Raw genomic sequence first — 15,595 nt, forward strand, 5'->3', positions numbered from 1 at the left:
TATAGAGGCAGTAGCTAATGTATTAGGTGTGTTGGAAGTCAAAACAACAAGGGACGACTAAGACGTTCGACGACTAAGTCACCTAAATGTCTCTTATGTGGTTCTATGTGTTTATGTGTTTTTCATGATGTTTTAAGGTTCTTAATTGAGTTATTATAGAATGTATAGGAATTGTGTAGAGTTTATAGAAGTTTGGAGGTCAAACGACCAAGATTGCCCAAGGCATTCGAAGGATATGCCTTGAAGTGACCTTGTACGTCTAGGTCTGTTTCGTCGAGTTTTACGTGTTCGTTTAGGATGAAATTCATGTGAGAGGTGTTAAAATTATATAAAATCATATTTGTATTGGAAACGTCCAGGAAATTATCCCTAAGGACCATCAAAGGGTCCTTGAGGAAGGACCCAAACCGGTTGCCAAAACAGTCCCAGGCAGACCTTTGTGACGGTGCAGTCAACGGCCCGTTGGCCTGATGACGCCCCGTCGAGGGTCCCGTCGTGGTGGACTTAACCAAGGTTGAAGTTTGGAACTTCTTCGAGCCATTGTAGCCACCAACGAAGGGCTGTGACTCCACGTCGTGGCTGTGACGCCCCGTCAAGGGCAGGCGTCAAGAGGCTGTCTCTTGCGGGCAGAGTTGCTGCCAATTTAGAGGTTAATTGGTAAATTCACCCCCACTTCTAAATTAAGTCATTGGCGGTTTATTAGGGTCTTTTGGGTATTTTAATTAAGTATATAAAGGGTAAACACCTTAAAGACTTCAATTCTTCCAAATTGAAAACCCAAAACTCTTAGAAAAATCCCAAAGACTCCATTCAAGTCCAAATTGAAAAAGCAGCTTGTTGTGGGGGTTTTGAGTGGAAATTCTTCATCCAAGTGAATAATTATCATTCTTGAGGTATGGCTTTTGATCCTTAAAACTCGTTTCATCAAGGATCCTAACTCTCAAGATCTTTTCCAATGTTTTCTAAAGTAAATTGTCTAATTTCATGATTCTACCATGGGTTCTTTTATAAATGATTTCTAAACAGTGAATTATGATGTAATTGATATTGTGTTGATGATTTTAGCATAAATTACCTAAGAACCCATGTAAATTTATGAACCCTAGTTTTGACTACTTATTGGGTTACTTGATATTAAGCTAAAATTGATGAATTGTTATTTAGTTTCTTATGGGCTTTCTACTGATATATTAATTGTAGTCAATTGATGTCTAATTGATCTTAGATTGTTAAACCTAGATTTAAATGATGTAGGTTCATTGAGTTTTATGGTTATTGCTTTGAATTATTGTTCTTGGCCATGTGTAAGGGCCTTGTGATGTTGAATTGGTTGAATTGGCATTGAATTGAAGTTTGGATGAGGGGATGAAGATATGATGCCCCATTTTCTTTAATTTGATATTAATTATACTTCGATTCTATTGTGATTGATATGGTCCACTTGTGGTGGCGTTGTTAAGTTTTTTACTTGTAATTGACGTGACCTTGTCGGCGTTACTTTATGCAATATGATGAGCATGGCCTTATTTGCGACTACTTGAAGTAATGTGGCTATTTGTTTAGTTGATTATGTGAAGTATCACATTATCTATCTACATGTGAAGTCATTGTGTGTTCTTGTATTTATGTTGCCTTAAGTGATCATGTTAGACAATGACTTTGACATTATGAGTATATGTTTGAAGGCGTGAATTATTCCTAAAATGAGCTGTTACTCATTCCATTATATTGTTGTTGGTTGGGCTTCTAGTCTTGAGTCTCTTCCTCTTATGGTGGGAGTATTCACACACCCCTGTAATTCCATGACCTATAATAGAGCCTCATATGTTGTATAATTATAATTTTATTCCTAAAATAGTGTATATAACTTGTTTGAGATGTATTGGAGCCATAGTATTAAAGAAAAGCCTTAATGTCCTTAAAACTAGCGAAATTTAACTAGCTGATATCCCTATGTTTGGTGAAGATTTTGGAGGGTCATATGAAGTCCAAAACTTGTAAAAAGACTTTTAATAGTTAAAATTTAGTATATAGGGTTAAACCGTACAGTCACGACACCCCAAGGACCACCGAAAGGAGCCTTGGGGAGGACCCGAACATGGGCTAGCAGGCTGCCAAAGCAGCCTGCGTGCAAAAGGTTTGTGGTGGCTGCTGCGCGACGCGTCTCCTTCATGAGGAGATTTGAACTTGGCCTCACGAAGCGGGGCCTACATGAATTCTACTGCCTCAACTCTGATTTCAAAAATAAATCGTGAATTAACCCCGCGACGCGCAACTACTTCTCAGCTTCGTAAAAGTCGTATTTTAGTGTTTTGACTTCACAAAAAGACCCACTTAACTGAGGGGTATTTTGGGTAATTTAATGGTGACTATATAAGTTCTTATGGTCTGTTTTATGTCAATATTAACACTCAAAACAAGTCCCAAAAGTTAAAATAAAAAATCAGTCTAATCTCTCTAATACTCTCTCTTCCTCCAAACCTCCATTGAAGACCATTAGACCTCCAAGAAGACGATAAGCCTTCATGTTTCAAACCCAATTTAGTGGATTCATCATTTTTGAAGTATGGTTTATTTTACTCTTGGGATCCTTTTCCCCAAGAGGTCTTTCCAAAAGATGATTTTTAAATCCCCCAAGATCTAGGTTTTCTTCTAAACATGGGTCTTCCTTGAAATCAAAGTTATGAATCAATTATGGTTAATTATAATGAATTAATGTGGTTCAAGTGTATATTGAAGTTCAATTGATGATTTACTATGAGAATTCACTATACCCATGTCCTTTCCCCAATTCATGAAAACCTTGAGTTGATACGTGAATTATGAAGATTTTGAATATGTAGATTGACTACATTGTTGTTAATTATGTAATTGCTTCTTGAATTTACCTTGTCTATATAATTGGTTAGTATTCTTCGTAAGTATGAAGGTTCTTGGAAGGGCAATGAGGTATATGGATTGGTTATTCTTGGATTCTATTACAAATTATGAGTTACTTAGATCGTAATGCTTCTAAGTCTAATGTGTGGTTGTGATATTGATGCTAAATATTCCTCATCCCTAACCCTAAGACATTGAATTAGACATGAGCTATGTATACATGTTATGATACAATTATTGTATGATTGAAAGTAGTTCTTATGATTACAAAAAAAGCGTTAAGTGCAAGGTTTACTTACTTGTAAAGTAAAGTCTAAAGTGAAAGGATTGTTCTCAATTGTGATGAACTATGAGCTGTATTGATAAGATGTTTACATAGGGATCTAGAAGAGACTAATGAGAACTTGTATGATGAGATAATATGGTTACTAATCGGAATAGTTTCTTAGAATCGAAAGGGCATATATATAAGATGGAGGTCTCACGTTAGTAAGTCGTGCCTCCCACATGGGTTCACACGTTAGTAAGTAAGGATTCGTGAATAATGTTTTGCCTCATGAGATGAAAACCTCCACATTAGTAAGTCAAGGTTTCTCGAAAAAATCTTCTTGACCCTTAACTATGTGCCCACACAGGACTCTAGCTTAAGTGGATCCACCTAGATATCTACGTACGAATGTTTACACCTTAGGAAAGTGTTAACCCTCTCTTTTCGGTGTGGGAGTAGAACACTGGATTCCATGTATCTCACATGGTCTCAAGTCGGTTATTTCACTCCTTTTCCTAATGTAAGATTAAATGAACAAGTTAAGTATCTGAATTCTTATTAGGGTTGTCTTGAAGGCTACTACATAGGGTGAGTGAGGGTATGAGACTTATCTCACTCATTACACATGTGGGATCCCAAGGGATGGTTCTATTACTGTTCTTTTATGTTATGACTATGATTATGATTATGTCAATAAGCTATTAGTAGTATTCATGTATTAATCATGTTATAATGACTTTAATAGATTATGTTGTAAGTATGAAGTGGATTGATTAATTGGATACTTAGCCTTAGATAAGATTATGGGGTTCTATCTTTGGCATTGCACAAGTATTGATCTGGTCATCTACATGTTGGGTTGCTATTATGTTGAACCTTATTGTTATGCTTCTTATATATGCATGTTGAGTTAAATTGATAGAAAGCATGATCTTGAATAATTGTCCTTTTCTCATGCATTGATGATTTTTTGCATAGGAGCCATACTTAGTACATGTGGTTTATACTAACCCATATTTCTCCCCTTTTCCCAAACATTTTAGTTTCGGGCCATTAAGGAGATTTGTGGTCATCGAAAAAAAATACTTGACTTTTTGCTAAGTCAATTTGTGAGTCCTCATGATTTTCAAGGATAGAGTTTTGAGACAATTAGTCCATTATCATGTTGAGACTTCATTTTAACCTATATGGCATATTGTAATAGAGTAAGGGCTATGCTCAAACTATTGTGTTTCATACTCTTGTAGATGGTTTATATGTGAGATGAGACTTTAGACTTATATATTATTTGTTATGCTAATAGAGAAGTCTACATGTGAGGAGTCAATGTAAATTCCATACATAAAGTTTTAAATTTTCCCACATATTGACCTGCTGTGCTATGATGTTTGGTAAGAGCTTATCTGTAACGCACCAAAACGAACTAAGGTGAACTAGAGCCTCTTTGTTCTTTATTGAGTTGATTTTAAGTTAAAATAAGTTAGGTTAGTGTCCTTAGGTAATGTGTGGTTTTTGGTTAAGTTTGGAGTTCAATAGACCAAGAACGTCCAATGACGTTTGGGAAGTATGCGTTAGAATTTACTAGTGTGTCTTGTTGTGTTTAGACGAGTTTTACGTGTTTGTTTTACTTAAAACTTGAATTGGATGTTTCTAAGACCTAGCCGACTTAGTTTAGGGGTTCAAAGTCTGTGCACGACCCCACCTAGGACCCACAAGAGGCCTTAGATGAAGGGCCCAAGACTTGGGAAAAATCTGCCAAAAAGCAGTGGCCATCAATGATCCTAAGGACGGTCCACTGGTCCCTCAACGGTCCATGACATAGGGCGTCGATTGGACCAGTGAGTTCAGTTGTTAATTCTCCATTTGGAGATAAGTATCCACCAACGAGACCCTACCAACAGTTTGTTGGCTCCACGATGGTCCGTTGGTGAAAATTCGTCTGTGAGGCCTTCCAAGTCTGTGAAGTTGCTGCCAACTTGGGGTGTTTTAAGTAAATACACCCCAAGTCTTTTAAGACCCTAGGGGGATAATTTTAGTGCTTATTAGGTATATTAAAGTGTTCTAAACCCTAAGACCGCATTTTAGACCCGTCTTCCTAAAACCCAAAACCCCTCTCACTTAGAAGACTCCCTTAAGTCTCCATGGAACCTAGAAGTCAAGAAATGCTAGGAGGGCTGTTTATGGTTGTTTATTCATCAAAAATATTTGGTATTTATTCAATGTGAGGTGTTCTATACATCCTTGAACTCTCTTTAATTCAAGGAACCCCTTCAAACTAATTTTCAAAATGGGTTTTCAACCCTAGTTTCTATTATCTTCAAATCTAAATATGGGTCTAGCATGAAAACGTTTCTAATGACTTAATAATGGTATTCCTAATGTTAATTTATAATTGTAAGGTTAAAATTTCAATGAAATCATTTTAAAGATTTTCTTCAAATGTTGGTTTAAGAAATGGGTTAAATGAGCATTTTTGTGTAGAGAATGAGCTATGGTTTCTTATTGTGGTTATTGTTGTTTAGCTACTGCCCAAAGGGCTTAATTTTGATTAAATATTAGTAAAATGTTATATGTGATGAACTCTTGTATTTAAGGGTAAGTTGGTTATGTTTTTTAGCTTTAATTTTTGAAATGCTCTTGAGTGGTATAGTCCACCTTCTTCGTGGCGGTGTTTACATGAATTGTATGAATGTAAAGTTACTAGTTTATTGTGAATGAGGCTATGAAGGATTGTTATGTGAAGTAAGATGAAAAGTATGCTATTCTTGTTAAATGTTCATTATGAACCTATTATGTGAAATAGGCTAGAAGTATGCTTAAATGAAGATATTCTAGTTAAGTGTTTTATGAAGCTTGTTAGAGAAGTAAGTTAAGGATTATGTCTAAAGGACTGATATGATTATATGAAGTATGTAAAGTGTGTGATGTGATGAATGAAAGTCTAAGCATGTATAGAAGTTAAATAAGAATGAAGTGAAGCATATGTTCAAGGTGTGCTCACATGTAAACACACAGTAACACTTGAATAAATGAATGAAGCTAAGATATGTACTAAAGGGGAGTTTTTGGGTGAACACTATTCGTGAGTTGAGATGAAGTGTTTAGTAGCAACCCCACTACATCCCATGATATTTCTAAGATAGGTTGGAGGATGAATGCCCTTCGCGAGTTGAGATGTGGTGTTTACTTGTTATCCTAAACCTATAGTCATTAATGTTGCGAATCCGTGGGAAGTTATGCCTACCACCGAGAGGATATGACGTAGAGGTGGATTACACTTTGTTAGTTGAGATGTTGTATCCCAATGTACCTATTAAGATGAGTACTCCTCATTAGAAGAAAATGAGTATCTCTCATCCGATAGGGTTATTATTGGGATTCCATGTCTAGCTCTCATGTTCTATATCGGTTAGGATAACTCCCACAAAAGATATGAATGTTCCAAGTCTTCTATAGGAGTTTTCTACTTAGGGTAGGTAGTGGAATGGGACACTATTTATCCATTGCACTAGGTAGCAATCTGAAAGGGGTCTTGGTGAGACTTATTTAAATTGAATGAACTAAGTCTTCTAATAGAACGTACTACTTAGGGTAGGTGGTGTTATGGGATGCTATCTATCCATTGCACTAATTAGGACCTTCGGAAAGGGAAGACTTGGTGCCAAACCTTCTAAAAGAATGTGCTACTTAGGGTAGGTGGTAGTATGGGACGCCATCTACTCATTGCACTAAGTAGGCATTCTGAAAGGGAAGACTTTGGTGGTTTGTTAGGTGTCTTTTAATGTCATGCCATTGATTGAGGGGCTTGTTTCTCCCGAGTTGAGTAAGCCAAAATGGGTAGTCTTGAGGGTTTCTTTGGTGTGTATGAGGAATATGCATACTTCCTTCATATATTTCCTTAGTGAGTCTTAGGATAATTCCGAGGTAGGGAAACTCTTAAAGAAAATAAGTTCACTTTCTCTTTCGCTTGGCCTTGGAAGTTCACTCATTTAGTGTAGGATAGTTCATTGTAATTGCTCAACTTGAATTTATTGTGAATGCTTTAAATGATTCACTGTCAATGTTCAAATGTATTTACTGTAAATGCTTAAGGTGTTCAATGTGAAGGTCAAGTTGGTGTACTGTAATGTTTCTTAATGGCTTAAAATTATGGAATTTTTATCTAACTTGTAATTGATGGTTAGTATGATGCTTTACCTTTCTATTCATGAATGTATTACTTAAATTGTATGAAAAGATATTTTACTAACATGTTACTTTTTTTTACATTTTTTTTGCATATGTCATACTTAGTACATTATTTTTTACTAACCCCATACTTTTCTATACTATATAAGGATAGATTGGAAGCTTTTGAAGGTTTGAAGGCTAGAAGCAAGAGCTTGGGTAAGTTTTTCTCAAGGCAAAGTATGTCCTCATATATTCGAGGGCATAGTCCTTTTCTTAGTTTTTATTTAAAGACTTGTTATGAATTTTCATTTCAATGTAAAGGGTCGTGTCCCTATGTCATTTAGGTCTTTTCTTTAAGTTTGGCTTGTGACGATGAGATTTCTTAGTATTTATGAAAGAATTCCTTTTTATTAAATTATTCGTGAAAAGTTTTAATTCCACACTACTTTTCGTATTATGTAATAAATGCTAGTTTAAGGGCTTGTGCAAGACCCCAAAGGGGTTAAGTATGCCCGGTCACGACACGAGGGTTCCTCCTAACTTCAAAGGGGTACTTTCGGGTCGTGACAGAATTGGTATCAGAGCATAAGGTTTTGGGAAATAGTTTAAGGTCTAAAAGTCTCACAAGTCACGTCTAGTAGTATCTTCGTCATTATTGTGAGTCTTGACATATCCATGGACAAGAGGCTATAGGACGATAGAGTTTCACTTTCTTCATTACTCTTTAATCATGCCATAGAACTTAACTCCATAAGGTCTCTCTCTCTTGTGTTCCCTTGTCCGATGGTCTTCTAGGTGTGATTGCTTGGAAGGGGAGATGTTTCTAAGTTTGAGGGAAAGAAAAAGGTGAGTTTTGATGTTATGATGGTTTTGTGGCTAGGTTAGTAGAGGTGAAGGTAAGTTTTGAAAATTGTGATGTGATGCCATTCATGGCTATGTGTGAATTATGAAGTTGGAAGTTTTGTGATGAGAAACTTTATGGTGATTTAGTTCTAAGCATAGTAAGAGTTAAAAGAATGAATAAAGTGCTTTTGAGAATAAATGAGTTATCTTGTGATTATATTCAATGATGGTAGATATGCTTTAAGGTGTGAAATTGAGAAAATATTGAGAGAATGTGGAGATTTTGTAGGAGTTGACGACAACCCTCTTGTGTGACTAATGTTTCATAGTTGTTCTTGTGATTGGTGGATGTGTGGTGTAGGCTTACACTAAGATGGAAATGTGGTATGAATATCTAGTGAGGAAGTTTTGTTCCATGAAATTGAGTTAAATGATTCCTAAGAGTCGAATGAAGTGATGTTTAAGATAGTTTGTCTAGGCTTGAATCCTAAGAGGAAAGTCTTATGCTTAACTTGTAAGGTTGATGTTTAATCATAATGTGCATGAGTTGAGGGTAGTCTGAGTTCTTACCTTGTGAGAGGAATAATGGTGCTTGGGAGTATGAGACCTTGAATATGGATTTAACCTATGTGGAGGAGAGTGAGTTGAGTAGAATGGCATGTAATGTACTTAGTCCAAGATAATCCTCAAGGGTCACTAAGTGGGAGTGGTAGTATGGGATGCTACTCTCATATTGCACTTAGTGAAACTTAACCAAGTCTTTTTAGAGTATGTTAGTGTGGTATCGTACCTTATATTATCATGTCATCTTGATAAAGTTGCTTGGAAGGTGCATTATGGAATTTTTTAAGCATGTGACATAGTGATGTTTTAAATTCACTGTAATGAAGTTCAACTTTTTGGAGAAAATTGCATTTTTCATGAATTATGGTTTCAATGTGTTATAAGATGAGTTTATATGGTATTATACTTCATGTGATCATGTCGTCTTGATGAATTTATTAAAGAATTAATTTTCGAAAAAAATTTATATACTTGGCACTAAACATAGTGATATTCACTATAAAAATTTTAATTTTGGGAAAAAATGTTTTGTCTTGAATTGAAGCCTCAATGTGTGTAAAAGTATGGTATATGAGCATGTTTAATGTTGTAGAAGGTAGTTCTTCCATAAAAGAAGTTTAAGGTTGAGTTTTGACTTTGCGAAGTTTGGCAAATGTTGCCTATGTTGTTAAGTGCTTGAAAATGTGAAATGATGCTTGATGTTAGTTGGTGCCTTGATTGTTGATGTTTTGATCATTATTTAAGTGTATTCAGTGATACTAAGTGAGTCCTCGTTGTTCTTATGGTTTAAGTGTCATTCGAGGACGAATGTTATTCCAAGTGGGGGAAAATGTAATGCCCCAAAATGAACTAAGGTTAACTAGATCCTCGTGGTTGTTTCTTGAGTTGATTTTAAGTTAAACTAAGTTATTTTATTTTCCTTAGGCAGTATGTGGAGTTTGGTTAAGTTTGGAGTTCAATCGATCAAGAACGTTCCTGACGTTCGGAAAGTATGCCATAGAATGTACTAGTGTATGTTGTTGTGTTTAGACGAGTTTTACGTGTTTTTTTAACTTGAAACTTTCATTGGATGTTCCTAAGACCTATCAGACTTATTTTAGGGTTTTAAAGTCCAGGCACGAACCCACCTACGACCCACAAAGGGCCCTAGATGAAGGGTCCAAGACTTGGGCAAAATCTGCCAAAAAGCAATGGCCATCAACGACCCTAGGACGGTCCGTTGGTCCCTCAACGGTCCATCGACCTAGGGAGTCTATTGGGACTGTTAGTTCAGTTGTCCATGCTCCATTTGGATCTAAGTATCCACCAACGAGACCCTACCAACAGTGCGTTGGCTCAACGATGGTCCGTTGGTGAAGGTTCGTCAGTGAGGCCTGCCAAGTCTGTGAAGTTGCTGCCAACTTGGGGAGTTTTATGTAAATACACCCCAGTTCTTTTAAGAACGTATGGGGATAATTTTAGTGTTTACTAGGTATATTAAGGTGTTCTAAAATCTAATACCCCATTTTAGACCCCTCTTCCTAAAACCCAAAACCCCACTCTCTTAGAAGACTCCCTCAAGTCTCCATGGAAGCTAGAAGTCAAGAAATGCTAGGAGGGCTGTTGATGGTTGTTTAATCATCATAAATATTTGATATTTCTTCAATGTGAGGTATTTAATCCATCCTTGAACTCGCTTTCATTCAAGGAGCCCCTTCAAACTAATTTTCAAAATGGGTTTTCAACCCTAGTTTCTACTATCTTCAAATCTAAATATGGGTCTCACATAAAAACGTTTCTAATGACTTAATAATGGTATTACTAATTTTACTTCATGATTTTACGGTTAAAATTTCAATGAAATCATGTTAAAGATTTTCTTCAAAAGATGGCTTAACAAATGGATTAAATGAGCATGTTTGTGTAGAGAATGAGCTTTGGTTTCTTAATGTGGTTATTGTTGTTTAGATACTGCCCGAAGGGCTTTATTTTGATGAAATATAGAGTAAAATGTTATAGGTGATGAAAGCTTGGATTGAAGGGTAAGTTTGTTATGTTGTTTAGCTTTAATTTTTGAAATGCTCTTGAGTGGTATAGTCCACCTTCTTGGTGGCGATGTTTACTTGAATGTATGAATGTAAAGTTACTAGTTTCTTGTGAATGAGGCTATGAAGGCTTGTTATGTGAAGTAAGATGTAAAGTATGCTATTCCTTTTAAATGTGCATTATGAAACTCATATGTGAAATAGGCTAGAGGGTATGCTTAAATGAAGATATTTTTGTTAAGTGTATTATGAAGCTTGTTAGAGAAGTATGTTAGGGATTATGTCTAAATGAATTATATGATTATATGAAGTATGTAAAGTGTGTGATGTGATGAATGAAGGTCTAAGCATGTACAGAAGTTAAATAAGAATGAAGTGAAGCTTATGTGCAAGGTGTTCTCACATGTAAACACACAATCACACTTCCATGAATGAATGAAGCTAACTTAAGTCCTGAAGGGGAGTTTTGGGGTGAACACTCTTCGTGAGTTGAGATGAAGTGTTTAGTAGAAACCCCACTACATCCCATGAGCTTTCTTAGATAGGTTAGAGGATGAATTCCCTTCGTGAGTTGATATGTGTGTTCACTAGTTATCCTTAACTTATAGTCTATAATGTTGAGAATCCGTGGGAAGTTATGTCTAGCACCGAGAGGATATGAAGGAGAGGTGGATTACACTTCGTGAGTTGAGATGTTGTATCCCAATGTACCTCTTGAGATGAGTACTCCTCGTTATTAGAGAATGAGTTATTTAGTAGAAATCTCTTTTCTATGTGCCCGCATAGGTGCAGCTTATGGGAAAGACATGTAAATACTAAGAGAATGACCTCATTCTAGGCAAGTGAGGATCCCTCATACGATAGGGGTTAATATCGGGATCCCATGTCTATATCTCATGGTCTATGTCGGTTAAGCTAACTCCCACAAAAGAAATGAAAGTCCTAAGTCTTCTAAAGGAGTGTTCTACTTAGGGTTGGTAGTGGAATGAGACACTATTTATCAATTGCAGGTAGGCAATCCGAATGGGGAGTATTGGTGAGGCTTATTTGAATTTAATGAAGTCTTCTAAAAGAACGTACTACTTAGGGTAGGTGGTAGTATGGGACACTATCTACCCATTGCACTAAGTAGGACTTCCGAAAGGGAAGACTTGGTGCCAAACCTTCCAAAAGAATGTGCTACTTAGGGTAGGTGGTGGTATGGGACGCCATCTACTCATTGTACTAAGTAGGCATTGAAGACTTTGGTGGTTTGTTGGGTGTCTTTTAATGTCTTCCCATTGATTGAGGCGCTTGTTTCTCCCGAGTTGACTAAGACGAAAGGGGTAGTATTGAGGGATGCTTTGGTGTGTGTTGGAGGAGGCATATGCAAGCTTCCTTCATATCTTACCTTAGTGAGTCTTAGGATAATTCCGAGGTAGGGAAACTCTTAAGGAAAATGAGTTCACTTTCTCTTTCGCATGGCCTTGGAAGTTCACTCATTTAGTGTAGGATAGTTCATTGTAATTGCTCAAGTTGAATTTGTTTTATTCGGAAAAGAAAAATATTTGTTTTGAAGAGTTTTAAACTATTTAGAGTCGCCGCTTCATTTTGATAAAATTAAGAAAAATTTTGATTTGAAAAGACTTTAAACAGAAAAAATCTAATGATAACATTTAAAGGGGTTCGGGGATTCCTATTGTATTTTAGGAAGGTGTTTAAGGCACCTAAATTATACCCGTTAAATACGGTTATCCGACAACTAACTTAGTTTGGCTAAAACTTGATTTAACTTGAATTAAATAATGATTAGATAGGTAGAGAACTAAAATACTAAATTAGTATCTAAGTGAGTTATTTATAAAATTATTAATTTTAAGTCGATAAAACATTTAAGGCGTTTGCGGGAATTCAGATTTTTTAACTTTAAAAATAATGACAATCAAACAACAAACGATCAAAACAAGTAAAGAGAGAGAGAGAGAGAGGGATAGAGATTTGAGTCCGAATCCGGGTTTTCTGTCCGCCTTGACTGGAATTTTAGACCCACATGTTTTGGGTTTTATACCCATTGGACTTTTTGGGCTTTCGACCCATTTTTTCATACCTGTCCTAGACTAAACATACAATAATAATAAATAATCATTCAGAAAATAAAAGAGACAAGGGCTTCGGCCCCAAAATACAAAATGATAAATATGAAAAACATAAAACAAATGTTGGGGCTTATAAATCCTAAGTCATCAACACTTCCTATTGGCTTCAAGTTTCGCAACTCCAAGATCCGTACGCCTCATTTTATGGGCTCAACTCGAACAACATGAGGTTCAGGGGCCTCCATGGCCCCTTTGGAATGCGGAGGTAGAGTCCATGAGGACTTGGTCAGATTTCACATGCAATGAGAAAAAAAATTAGTATACAAAATAGATGATTAAGCAATAACAATAAAAAAAAAAAAAGGCCTTAACGGTGCAAGCTTTACCTTCATACTAAAGCATGAACAACAGATAACTCTATTGATCAAAATAAAATATTAAAAAAAAGAAGGGAGAATCCCCTTTAAAACTGTAAAATATGACAAATGGCTTGCGACAACAAATCCAGGAAAGCATACAAAATCAGACTTAATGAAAATAAATATTAATATCATCTAATTACATTTTAAGAATTTTGTTGCACATCTGCTAGAAATCAAAGTTGCAAGCAGATTTTCCTATTTCGGTAAACTAAAAAAGCTGCATGATAAAACTAGGCCACTAAAAATTCATGCCGAACCGGAGAGGCAATTAGCTTTGGAATGATATGACCGCAAAAGCCTAACTCAAAAGGAAACTTATACTCCACGAAATTTCTTCTTGAAACATTCGAGATATTTACAGAATGATGAGATTACTAAATCCCTGAAGTTATTATCAAGTACTCTTTTTATCAAAACATATATAATGAACTTTTGTGATAAAGACAGAGGAGCTAACATAAGTGAACTTGGGAAAACAAAAAAAACCTCTATCTTTTAGGACTTTGATAGGCAACCGAGAAAAATTTATATAGCAGCATCAAAGTTGTATATGTACCGAATAATATGTCAAACATTAGACAAGGAAAGATGACTAACAAAGACAACATTAAACTAAGTGAAACATATTGTCAGAACTAAATCCATCATTTAACACGATAGCTAACTCGAAGAGCTCTCAGAATCGAACAACATCATGAAAAGTTAACGACCTGAACAACAACACACCCTATGCTTGAGAAAAATATAAACAGAATAATACAGACCCAACAACAACTCACAAAGAAGGCTCGAAAAGGAAGACGACGAAGCAAAACTCAAATACAGTGGAAGAGCTACTCGACTACAAGATACATGAATAAAAAAACTTAGATTGACACTACCAAGAGATCATGGGATCACCTATACACATATATATCACATTAGAATGAAACATAGAATCAAACACGAAATAGCAAATCAGTCTCCAAAATTAGAGATTTTCAAAGACCAAAAGGTAGGAACAAAATAGTCGATAGAGAGAGTGTATTTGGATAGAGATTTATCACCTGCTTCCGGTAGCAAACAGACTAAACGAACAGGAGGTGACCACCACGAGAACCCAAACAACGAGCAGCAGTTGAGAACTTAAGCAAACTATCGCACTCAACACATAAAGATAAGAATTCTTCCTCTGTTTTCTTTGAAACGTATTTTTGTATCTTAGGCTATCTCCCTGAAAAGTTATAAGTATTTTCTTTTCCCGACTTTAGAATAAAAACTCTAACTAATTTCTCCAATAACTCTCCCTCTTTTCTTATTCAAAAACCCCAAAACCTTCTCTGTCCTTAAAACAAACTCTCAAAAAAATAAAAAAATACCAAAAAAATCCCCCTCTCAAGAACAGAGAGAGACCTTATATAAGTGGAGAAATTAGGTCGATGTTATGGGCCAAATCCAAATTCGGTTCGGGTTCAAAGACCATCTAAATAAAATTTGAATTCTTTTCACTTAAAAGAGAAACATCTTTTCCTGAAAATCTGCCCCATTCCGGAAATGGAAAGGGGGACGGATGGTTGATATGAAGACGGACGTCCTTGGCAGCTACGTGGCTCGATATCAGGCCACAAGGACAGAATCGCGTGCTGGCGAGGACGAAATCGCAGGTTTTCCATGGCCAAAAGCACTACACATGGTAGTATGAGGCTGCAGAAAGAGACATTAGGGGGAGAGGGGTTTCATTTGGTATGTGCGCCACTACCTGCGCCATTTGGAATTGCCGTGTATCACTGTCTTCACCGCTTGAAAAATAAATTTGGGGGGTTTAGGGAAATTGAGCGTTGTTGCCCACGCGTTTGGAAGGCTCGCTGGGTTTTGATATTATACGAACTAACTTTTCTTTTTTGGGAAGAAGACAAAATTTGTTGGGTCGGGTTAGGAGTTGTGTATGAGATTGAGGTTGGATTAGAGGATGAATAGGTGGGCTGGATGTTATTGGGCTGAGGGAATGAAATGGGAGAGTATTGGGATACTGGAAATAATTGGGAAAGGCCCAAAACAATTTCTTGTAAGAAAAAATCTTATTAGAAAGAGAAGCCCACATAAATTTCTAATAACAACTAAATCGCAATCGATTGATTTAATCACGAAAAGAATGAGTTTATATACATTATTTAGGAGCTTCCTAACGTCAACAGAATAAAATAGTCTCCTTAATTATAAAACGACTAATCCAAAATGGTAAACTATTATGTGACTAAAATAAAATAGTAAAATATTTTAAGAATAAAATAAAATCATTTGAGAATGATTTTTGAATAATCAAGATAAGCTAATTATACACATAATAATAATAATAATAAAAATATAAGT

General features: G+C 36.0%; 1 long non-coding RNA gene across 1 annotated transcript in view; it reads left to right on the forward strand.

The window, feature by feature from the left end:
* Positions 1 to 673: 673 nt before the first annotated feature.
* The window catches only part of LOC114078275, a 16,757-nt gene continuing 1,835 nt past the window's right edge, over positions 674 to 15,595 (forward strand). Inside the window, exons 1-2 of the long non-coding RNA XR_003579859.1 lie at positions 674 to 893; positions 7,491 to 7,534. This is a non-coding gene — a long non-coding RNA (uncharacterized LOC114078275). The remainder of the gene's footprint in view (positions 894 to 7,490; positions 7,535 to 15,595) is intronic.

This window comes from Solanum pennellii, chromosome 8, assembly GCF_001406875.1.
Source record: "Solanum pennellii chromosome 8, SPENNV200".
NCBI lineage: Eukaryota > Viridiplantae > Streptophyta > Magnoliopsida > Solanales > Solanaceae > Solanum > Solanum pennellii.